Here is a 12,326-nt window from a genome sequence, read left to right on the forward strand (position 1 = left end):
CTGTCTTTTTAATAATAATGAGAGCTATATTATTCTAATCATATTATTATTATTACTGAGTTGGTCCTCTGGTTCACTCTCTTTGTAATAATGATAATAAAATAATATTTTTAGATTATTTTATTGTTATTGTGACTGGGTTGTCCTCCAGTCTATTGGCTTTGTACCTCATGATATTCTGCTGGTCCTTTGTTGCCTAGTACCACAACAGTTTCATCCCTCTCACTGGGTCACAATGATTTTATCTCTCTGTTATCCCCCCCCCCCCCCCAGTTGCTGTCTCCCTCTCATCATTGACTGGGAAAGGCTACCTTTTGTGGGGTCCTCCCTTAGTCTCTCCCCTGCTCAGCTGAATGTGTCCTAGGTAGTAGAATTCCTAGTTATGGCCCTAGTGAAAACCAGTTCTTATTCAGTGCATCAGAAGGCTCAGTTCATCTATCCTGATTCCCTTTTGCTTCCATTTCATTTTTTGCCTCTTCCCCTCTATTTACACTATGAAACCTGAAATTGTAAGAACCTTAAAAGTTTAGGGTTAAAATAAAATGACAGAAAATATAGGTTAGACATTTTAAAATTTAATTTTCTAATATCTTATCCAAAATCTATAGGTGGAGGCCATTCTGAGGTAATGACTACATGAAACTGGGAAAGAAACTGGACTTTTTTACCACTTGAGAATAGGGAAAATAATTAACCTCCTTAGTGACCTAAATATAGAAGCACAATATCACTACCCAAGATGACTTCTCAAAGATTGTCATCTTTGTCTTGTCACTTCCTAGTAGGATAGTCTCCTTACATCCTGAACATTGTCTTCCTAGATTTGTGATTAACATGAGGGGAGATACTTTTGGAGTTTTAATTTTTAACTAGGGAGCAAAATGACCCATATGAAGCCAGTGTTCTCTAAATGGAATTAATCTTCTATCACATGCTAGTTATGAGAAATTATTCTTTCACAAGATGAAAGCACCTGGTATCACCTAAAGGCCTTGACTTTGATGAGGGCTTTGGTACAGTTCCGTCCCTTCCTCTCGGACCACTCCTGTCATAGATCTTCATGAAGGGACCTCTCATTTAAATCAGTGAAAAGTTCTGGGAACAAAAATCAATATCAGGATGTCACCCCTAGGTCTTTAATGAAATTGAAATGATGCTTGACTTGTCTCCACCTCCCCCCTCTCTGAAGCCCATTATTCCCCAAGCACTTAGCATTCAGTATTGATCTTTGGAGCTCTCCACATTCAAGGCCATTAAAGGAAGAGTTGCTGAAGTCTGTTAATTTAGCTTCCATTGTGGGTTTATTTTTCACTTGTTGAATTTCCTTATCTCCTTTTTCCTAGTTTCTCCCATTTAAATAAAGCTTCATAGTGAAGGAAGCAAAATTGTCACATAAAAAAAAAGAAATTAAGAGAATCCACAGTTTTCTTGGCAAAAGCATCAAGAATTCAGCTAATTCAGGAAACCGTTAGCACAATGGTATAGGTGAAAGACTGAATAATTTTAAGGCTTATGAAATGAAATTCAGGCTGATTTCTGGAAAAAAAAACTAATTTAGAAAACAAACTATCCTCCTATACTTCAAAAGAGTCAGTTTCACAAGGGACTCTACTCTCATCCTCTGCAGATGCAAATTCCAATAATTCAATAAGTATTTATTAAGCACCTATTGCATACCTTAAATTTATATGATGATGGGTTTACATACATTCCTTTTCTCCTTTGAACCTCACAAAAAAAATTACCCAAGGGGGGCAGCTAGGTGGCGTAGTGGATAGAACACTGGCCCTGGAGTCAGGAGTACCTGGGTTCAAATCCAGTCTCAGACACTTAATAATTACCTAGCCGTGTGGCCTCGGGCAAGCCACTTAACCCCATTTGCCTTGCAAAAAAAAAAAACAACCTAAAAAAATATTACCCAAGGTAGGTAATTCAGTTATTCTCCCTGTTCTATAGGTGAAGAAATCAAGGCTTTAGAGAGTTACTTACCCAGGGTCTCAGAAGTAGGAAGTGTCCTAAGGCAGCATTCAAATTCAGGTCTTTCTAACTCTTAAGTATCTTCCCTCTGCTATCAGATGGCTTTGATATGAACAAAATTACCAAATCACTCTCTGATGATATTTAGCTGGGTTGATTCTTGGTCTGTAAATACACAGTCTGTATGAAATCCTTTTTCCAGGTTTTCAAAGTTTCCAGGAACTTTGAGTCTACTAAACTAGTCTATGAAAACCTGAAAGTGTCTTGAAGTTAGAATGAGACACCAGAATTGGCCTTTTGAAAGAGAACATGACTTAACATAGTTCAAAACTCATCCTTAATCTGTCATCCTCCTGGAAAGTAATAATGATGGACATAATTAGAATGGAAGCTCCTTGAGAGTAGAGATTGTTTTCATTCCTTGTCCTTCTGTCAAGTAATTTTAATATAGTGCTGGGAGCATAGTGGATGCTTAATAAATGATTGTTGACTGAATAATAACTCACATTTATGTAGTCCTTTTCTTGAATGCACTTTCAAAAACCCTCAACAACTCTTTGAGAAAAGTAATGAGAATAGTATTTTTTTTTAGGTTTTTGCAAGGCAATGGGGTTAAGTGGCTTGCCCCAGGCCACACGGCTAGGTAATTATTAAGTGTCTGAGACTGGATTTGAACCCAGGTACTCCTGACTCCAGGGCCGGTGCTTTATCCACTACACCACCTAGCCGCCCAAGAATAATATTAGTATCCTCTTTGTAATACCCAGAAAACTGAGCCTCGGGGGGATGAAGTCATTCTTTAGAAGCACTAGAGCTGGTTGGGGTGGAACCAGGGGTCCTGACTCCATATCTAATGCTCTTTATACTACATCAATAAGTTATGAATTCATTTAGATGAGTTTAGACAACACATCTCATAATCCAGAATCTTTCTGATACTCAAAACCAACCATTGAACAAGGGTTTTCTAAACATCTTCTCTGGGCCCAGCACTCTATAAGGTATTATGAAGATGCAAGTAAATAGAAAATATAACATGGACTTCAAGGGCAATAGTGCATAGTGTTTACTCTGACCAGTCAGTTAGTCAATAAGCATTTATTAAACACCTACTATGTACCTGGCTAAACACTGGAGATACAAAGAAAGAAAAAAGAAGTCATGGTCTTCAAGGAGTTTATAATCTTTATGAGGAGCCAAAAAAACAAACAAATACATACAAACGATGTCCAGGATAGATAGGAAATCATGGGGGGGAGACATTAGAATCAAATCAGTTGGGAAAGGCTTCCTGTAGAAAGTGGGGTTTTAGTTGGGACTTGAAGGAAGCCAGGGAAATCAGGAGGCAGAAATGAGGAGAGAGGGAGGTAGTGGAGCAGCCAGAGAAATTGCCTGGAGTTGAGACACGGGATGTCTTGCTCTAGGATGAGCATATATAGTCTAGTCAAGAGATCAAACTTATTACTCATAGTTACAGCACATCATACCTCTTGGGGGAGCCTTCTGTGATTCTTCAAATACCTCAAAGTATTTAGTTATTTTTTCTTTTTTACCCATCACTTTCTAAGCTGTTTTGTGGTTCTTTGTGTACATCACTTATTCCTTCTACCCCACCCTTTAGCCAGCATCTTAGTTTGTGGGTAGCTTGTGTGGGAGTCACATCCTACTAGTCTTTCTATCCTGTCCCTGTCCAGCCCCGAGTGTCCTGGATTTGGCAAAATGTTCTTAATAAATGTTGAAATGAATTGGCTATTCAATGTGTCACACATATCTGTTGAATGAATAATAACTCACATTTATATAGTTTGTGCAGGAGAAGCTGCCTAAAGGATGTCATTAAAGAAAGAGACTACTGGAATAAAAAAAATGGAGAGGGAGAATGAGGATAAGGAATGGATATACATGTGCACGTGTGCAAACTGGCATCTATGCAAAGACAAAAGGTCTAGGCTACAGAAAAGCTTCCACAACATTGAGTGTATCCTTTGTGCGAGATTTCTGTGACTATAAGTTGCACAGGATGGACAGACATAAATGGGGTGAGATCAGCAAGGTTGGTGGGAGTACCCACATTGACGAGATCACAGTCATTGAAATATTGATAAATGCAAAGAATGTCCCTTAGATTATTGTCCTGCTAAAAGACTCTGGCTAATCATCTTGCAAAGGCACCAAAATTGCAAATAGCCTTTTCTTTAAGGGTACTGAAAAGATATTTTTTCTAATTACAGGAAGAGAAGACTCTAATATATCAGAACTGGAGGTTCTATACATATTTTACTGTTGCATATTGTATTATAGATTTCTGAGGCTCCCTTGGGCAAGAGGAGAGAGGATAATTAGAAAGGATGAAGGTGATATGGACTTGTCCCACACACATGAGGCAGCATTTTGACCAGAGTGACAGGAAGCAGTGACATCTACAGTCTCCTTCTTCTCTAAATAGCCATGCGAGAGCAGTAGTGCAAAACTTATTATCCCTGTTTCACTGATGAGAAAACTAAAGCTTGAAGAGATCCAGTGACTTGTGAAGGGAGCATCAGAAGAGCAGCTCAAACTCTGGTCTCCTGGTTTGCATTCCAGTGCTCTCTGAAGAGCTTCATAGAGTGTCTCTGAAAAACAAAACCAAAAAAACCCCCTTCAGAACCTGATGAACACTTTATCAACATTATCTCTTCGGTATCTCTTTCCCTTAATCCTAATTCCTCATACTGAAAATGACTAATCTGTAAACATGTTTATCAAAAATATCTATGTGCAATGTTAACCTGAGTGTTTGCTGCTAAGGGGAGGGGGGTGAGAAGGGAGGATGGAAGGAAATTTTGTAACTTAAAGATATACATATATCAAGGGTGGCCAGGTGGCGCAGTGGATAGAGCACTAGCCTTGGAGTCAGGAGGACCTGGGTTCAAATCCGGCCTCAGACACTTAATAATTACTTAGCCATGTGGCCTTGGGCAAGTCACTTAACCCCATTGCCTTGAAAATATATATATATATATATATATATATATGTATGTATATATATACATGTATATGGATGAATGTTGAAAAAACTTTCATAACATGCATTTGGAAAAATAAAATATCAATTAAAAAAACTGAATCAACAGAAAACAATACCAGAGTAAGGACTATGAAGTGAACTACAGAACAAGAACACTCAAGGAGGGCACAAGAAGGGGTGTTGAATAGTAATGGAGCAGATGGAGAAGAAGGTTTCATTGAGGAATCAGGAACTAAGCGGGGTCATGGAAGTTGTGCCTGAAGCACCTAGCTTTCATATCACATGTTATGAGGTGGTTTTTTTGTCTACCTGTTCAGTGTCTGAATAGTGTACTACAAATATGATTTAGTCATTCCACAAAATGTTAATATTTGTTAATAACCCTTGGTTCTATTGAGTTCTTTCGTGCTTCTTATAGGATTTCAGCTATTGTTAACAACAATAATTGCTAGCATTTACATAGCACTAGCAGAGATCTGAAAGTGATTTAAGTAGCAATAACAGATGATTTTATAGTGGTTTAGACTTTATAAAATACTCCACGCAATAATAATAATAATAGCTAGCAGTTATATATCACTTTGAGGATTACAAAACATTTAATATCTATTCTCTCATTCGATCCTCACAATTCTGAGGGATAGATGCTGTTATTATTACCATTTTACAGATGTAGAAACTGAGGCTGAAAGAAGTTAAGTGACTTGCCTGAGGTCACAGAATTCCTAGTGAGTATCTGTTTGTTGCTGTTTTCCCTTAATTTTCAAAGAGGACCAATACATTATGGGGTGATGCCTTGACTTGTGATTTGGATTTTAAATAAGGCAGTTTCACAAAGTCATCAGTCTCTTTATTTCAGAGTCATCAAAATCCAGCAAAAAGACAAATGTCAAGATAACTGGCAATGACCAGCTGCAGTAGATGACTTTGGTGTCTTGATGTCTGACTAAACACTTTCAAGGCTATGAAGACTTCACCTAGGAGGAATGAGTTAAGGAGTAATTGTCTGAAAAAGATGAAACTTTCCTGACTCCAGGTCAGAAGTTTTATCAGATGTGCCACCTTCTTTTATGATATTTACAATAGCCCTGTGAAAAATAAATATTAAAAGTCTCTGTCTCTCTGTATTTCTCTATCTCTGTTTCTTTCTGTCTCTTTCTCTCTGACTCTCTCTCTCTCTCTCTCTCTCTCTCTCTCTCTCTGTCTCTCTCTCTCTCTCTGTCTCTCTCTCTCTCTCTCTCTTCCAGAAGCCAGGAGAAAGTTTCCATTTTCTGACTTTCTAAATGTTAACTTCCTCTTCCCCACTAAAAAAGACTCATATAATGAAAACTTTGTGGGATTACTAGAAAGAATTTTGACATGAGCCTCAGAAGACCTAGTTTCTTTTCTTCCAAGTAGCAAGATAATCACTTTCTTTCTTTCTCTGGAACTTAGTTTCTTCATTTGTAAAAAAGATGAGATGTAAGAATACTAGATAACCTTTAAAGATCTCTTCCGAACTAAAATTCAGTGATTCAAGAATTCTATGATTGGAGGCACTGGCAAGGAGATTTGGGACAAGGTGATTATTCCTCTAAAAATACAAAAGAAATTTAAGACACAATCTCTTACCTCAAAGGACTTTTAATTCTATTGGGGGAGACAAGACATCTGCATGTGGACCAGTGAGTGCTAGTTGAGTTGAAATGCACCTACTAACTATTTCAACTCAAACTCAGTTTGAAAGCCAAAGAGACTTTAAAGACAGAGACGGCAGGAAGGAAAAGTGTTGAAAGAACTGGCAAGTTGTCATTTGAGGATGACCAGCAGAAATTTAGTTGTTCAGTCGTTTTTCAGTCACATCCAATATTCTCAGTCCTTTCAATCTTGTCAATATTTCTTCTAAATTAGTTATTATTCATTTGTTTCAGTCATGTCCAACTCTTCATGACCAAATTTGGGTTGGGTTTATTTTGGGGGGAATTTCAAAGATACTTGAGTGGTTTATCATTTTCTTTTCCAGTTCACTCAAGGTTAAGTGATTTGCCTGGGGTCAATAGCTGGTAAGTGTCTGAGGCCAGATTTTAACTCAGGAAGATCAATCCTGACTCTAAACCTACTTCTATCCACTGTACCATCTGGAAATTTAGAGCCAGAATTAAATGATGACAAAAGAAAGGTGGAAAGAATGTTGGTTTGGAGTCAAAAGACTTGGATTTAAATTCTGTTTTCTTCTCCTTTACTATGTGTATGACCTGGGGCAAGTTACTGCACCTTTTTTGAGTTTCTTTATTTTGCAGTTAACTTAATTTTTTTTTTATTTAAGGCAATGGGGTTAAGTGACTTGCCCAAGGTCACATAGCTAAGCAATTAGTGTCTAAAGTTGGATTTGAACTCAGATCCTCCTGACTCCAGGACTGTTGCTCTATCCACTGTGTCACCTAGCTGCCCCATTTTGCAATTAACTGTAAAATGAAAAAGTTTGTCTAGATGACCTCAAAAGTCTCATCTATGGGGGAGAAACAGGCTTTTGTCATGATCAACTGAAGGCCAAAGATATTGATGGATCCCCATCAGATCATCCCAGCAGATAGCAAATTTATCCTCTTCTTCCTTCTCTTTCATCTTCATCCTGTGAATTTACTTAGAGCTTTAACATTTAAAAAGGACTATTCAATCACAAGTTGTGGTTTAATTTATATTCTGTTGCTAAGGCTAATTATTTTAAATCATACTTTGATTAGATCCATTGGTAGCCAAGGGAGAGTGACAAATCCTTGTACTCTAGATTCATAATTATATTTGAATTTCACAAACCTCAAACTTATTTCAGTATGAGAAAGCCAAGCTCAGTCAAGACTTTCAGAGAGTAGTATAACTCATCAAGGGAGTACCTAAAATATAATAAAACAATCAGCTCTTCAAATTAGAATATGAACAGAATGATAGTTTGTGAATTTGTCCATTTCCCCAAGTCATCATTGTGTTTAGTTTAGAGTGTGCCCATGGCATCCAGGGCTTGATTTCTGCTGGTATTTAAGTTGTGTATGGTGTCTTGATACATGGACCCTGTGTGTGTGTGTGTGTGTGTGTGTGTGTGTGTGTGTGTGTGTGTGTATAACTTACATAAATCAGACAAGAATAATAAAAATTCATAAGATCAAATTGTTTTCCAAAACAATTAGCAGGGGTTCTCTAAGAGTAGTTTCAAACATAGATAATGAATCTATCACCCTCACAAATATGAAAACATTGACATGATGTTTTCAGTCTCCAGGGCTCTTGATTGTTCAGAATCTAATTATCCAAGATTTACTGTTTTATTTGTTCCTATATCTCCTTGATTTTTACAATTTTTCCTGTTTAGTAGTAGTATTTTCTCCATAACCAAGCAAGTAATAGAATAAAGGTCAATTGAATGCTTTTTGGCATTTGTCTAGTAAAGGTAGCCTACATATCTCCTTCCTCAGTATGACCAATAACTAAGAGTCATTCATCTAATTAGTCTCAGGGTTGGAAGTGATCTCAAAAGCTTTCATGGCATCTACTATGGGTAGTATATTGATCTGGACCCTGAGGGTTGCAGAGAGATCAATGAGATAGGTATCCTGCCTTAAGAAGTTTACAATCCACAATTATAGAATTACATAAATTATACAAAAACTTATTTATAGAAACTATGAAAATTTTATTATCTGAATTATACAGAGGGAATTATACAAAACATAATTAGTGGATCTCAGATTTTTAGCACTAGATGAGACCTTAGTATTTATCTAATCCAATAAACCCCAGTTTACAGAAGAGGAAACTGAGGGCAACTAAGTGATACAGCAGATAGAGCACCAGTCCTGGAGTCAAGAGGACCGAGTTCAAATTTGACCTCAGACACTTAATAATTACCTAACTGTGTGACCTTGGACAAGTCACTTAGCCCCATTGCCTTGCAAAAACCAATTTAAAAAAAAGAAGGGGAAACTGAGACTTCCAGATATAAAATGACCTGCTCAAGGTCACCTGGACAGTTTAGATTAGAGCCAGGATTAAATCCCAGATATCCTGACTCCTTGTCTGGAGTCCCTCCTCCCTTGTTCTATACATTTTATCTTTGACCATTTACAAAGCTAATCTCTATGTGTGTTGGGTGGGACAGAGAGAGTCCATGGCGGATCTCCATATGCTTTTGTGAAATTCTTCTATCATCATCATCAGAAGAAGGGAGCTGTGAAAGCTGTGTCCATCCATGAGAGCTCTCAGTTTAAAGGTTAATTATTTCAGCAGCTGAAGAGGCTGCCCTCTCAGGCATCGCCGGAGACTGGAGAATTTATTAGCCAAGGCACGGCTGTCATTAGGCATGCAGGGGAAATAGGCTCGTTACAAATGTAGTGTGAAGGAGACAGGCTGCTCCTCCAGAGGGGCACAGGCGTGATGGAGGTAAGGGCAGGCAGCAAGACAGCTCAGCAGAAGCAATCCACCTAGCTGCTGCTGCCAAGTCTTTCCCCATCTGGAGCAAGGCAGATGAAGGAATGAGCTGCTCAGCATCAGTTAGGTACTCAAGAGGAAAAGTGGGGAGAAGCTTCGCCATGGCCGCCTTCAGTGTGACTGAGGGTTTCAGTGCAGGAGCAGACAGCCTGTTGACTAAAGGGGCTAAGATGCCAGAAGTGCTCACAGTTTACTGAAATTTGGCAATTAACCCTCCGTCACCTCTATTATCTACTTGGTTTTGTTAGAATTAGGTACCAGGGACAGATGGGGATTTGATCATTGCAGATAAAGCTTCTGGTCATTGGTGTCAATTGAAATTCAGGAACCCCAGGAAAAGCTTTGCAAATGTTCTTCCTGCCCATTTCACCCCCTTCCTGCTGTATACCCACCCCCCCACCTTCAACCATCCTTTCCCGAGCCCTTTAAAAAACTGGAAAGGAGTTATGCTATTTCTGCATGTCTGATATGGGGACCAAGACAAAATTTTTATTGGATGCTAGTTATGTGTAAGATTCTGTTCTCCAGGGGCTAAGAATCTAATTAGGGTGCAGTGATCCTTTATGACTTCAGAGGACTGAAGGGAAGGCATGCCTCTCCATTCTCTACTGAGAAATGGTAGATAGGAAGTGGAGAAGGAGCCATAATTGAAGTTGGCCAATGCTTTGATTTGTCATCCTTAATCAATCCTACTTCTTCAGCACAGATTCCACTGAGTGGAAGTTGGAAAGTGAGCTCACTAAAATGTTTCTATTTTTAAAAAGAATCTAATTAGGGAGAACACAAATGAAAAGTTCTAGGTTTAGGTTCTAGCATCCCATATGATTTGGAACAAGTTGCTTCCATGCCCTCACAATCTTTTCTTTCTCTACAATCCTTTTTAGTTTTACATTTTTATAACTAAAAACCAATAAAAAAAATTGCACCTGGAGCCTCCTCACCTGTTCTTTTTCCTTGTCTCATATACTAATTTTATTCTATTTCATATTATATTGATGTACATATCTTGTGGTGACTAGATTGTAAAATGAGTATTGAGATAATAGAATCATGGAGTAAGCAATCTTGGGCAGCTGTGCTTTGCCGTGGGTTGGGCCAATGGGAGATCCCAAGGTGAAGTATAGAGATAGCATTGATTTCTGGGGAGAAATATTCCTTCTTGGGGAGGAAGGTCCCTGCTGGAGGCCCTCACTCTGGGGCAAAGTTCAGTTCACACTCTACTAGTTACAGCTCTGAGCTGAAAAGGAGTAAGAGAAGGATGAGGAAAGAGCAGCAATGATAGACAGGATATTGGGAAAGTGTTGGCACATCTCTCCAGCACCTGGCTGAGAGTTGGGCCACATCCCCAGAGATCACAGTTTAATCAGCATGTTACTGGGAAGGCAATTTCCTCTGAAATAGTTGGAACACAATCTGAGAGACCAAGGAGCCTCAGTCTATTTCATCAGATGGGGATGTTAGAAGGGAAGGAGCTGACCATCTCCCTCTCTCCATGTTCTTCTCCTATTTTTCTGTTCCTCTTTTTCTCCTTTGTCTTTTCCCTTTCTTTTCCCCTCTTAATTCCATCTTCTCTTTCTTGATCCTTTTTTCTCAGCTCCTTATTTCTCTTCCAACTTATTTCCCCCCCTTATATCCATCTCCTTTCCCTCCCTCTTCTTTCACCTTTCTTTCCTCCGAAGACCTTTTTCTTTTAAAAAAATTTATTTATTATATTTATTTTTGTACAAATGATGCTTTTTATACATTACTAAAATATTCTTGTTTAAGAGTAAACATAATGCTCCCCCCAAAAATAGACCCTCATGAGCAATAAAGAGAAAAAATTAAAATTAAAATTTAATAATAATAATGATACTGATGATGATGATGATGATGATGATGATAATAATAATAATAATAATGGCAGCCAGGTTGTGCAGTGGACAGAGCACTGGTCCTGGAGCCAGGAGCATCTGAGCCCAAATCTGGCCCCAGACTCCCAACAATCACCCAGCTGTGTGACCCTGGGCAAGCCACCCCAACTCTATTGCCCTGCAAAAGTCAAAACAAAACAAAACAAAATAAAATAATAATAATAATAATAGGGGCTGCTCAGTGGCACAGTGGACAGAGCATCAGCCCTGGAGCCAGGAGCACCTGGGCTAAGACTATTTTTAAGCATAGATAAGAGCTATCAACTAAATGAGTATGAAAATATCGCTACATTTTCAGTTTATGGGGACTTTTGATTATTCAGGGTCTAATTATCTAGGTCTTTATGATTCAATTTATTCCTATTTCTCTTTAATTTTTAGTCCTTTGCTTGCTTATTAGCATTTCCCATATAGCAAAGCAGGGGAAATAAAAAGATAAAAGGTAATCAAGTTGCACTTGATGTTTGTTATCTTAAAAGTCACCTATAATAGACGTGTGAAACTTGAAAATCAGAATTAGCCCACAACACAGCCCAAAGCAGATTAAATGTAATCGGGAGATGTTTAAATTAATCAATGATACAAAATAACATAGATATTATTAATTTGTATTTTTCTAAGTCAATCAGGGATCTTTTCCATTTGAATTTGACACTACCAATCTATAGCATACAGACCTCCTTAATGCAAATATGACTGTTGATTATCTATTTGAGGAGTAAATCTCAGAATTGTAAATGATCTCAGAGGCCATCATTGCATCAACTATGTGTGTAATACATTGATACTAGGTAAGGGTCAAATTCTGAGGGATGGACTTTCCCTATTTGTGTTAGAACTACACCCACAATTAAGATGTCCTTTATACTGTTTCTATTCCCTTCTCCTAACCTTTTTTTTTTGTCCCGGGGGAATAAATTCCTAGTTGTATTGTTGTAAATACCAGCCCAGCCCTGAGTAGATCAGAA

Source organism: Macrotis lagotis, chromosome 3, assembly GCF_037893015.1.
Source record: "Macrotis lagotis isolate mMagLag1 chromosome 3, bilby.v1.9.chrom.fasta, whole genome shotgun sequence".
NCBI classification, from domain to species: Eukaryota; Metazoa; Chordata; class Mammalia; order Peramelemorphia; family Peramelidae; genus Macrotis; species Macrotis lagotis.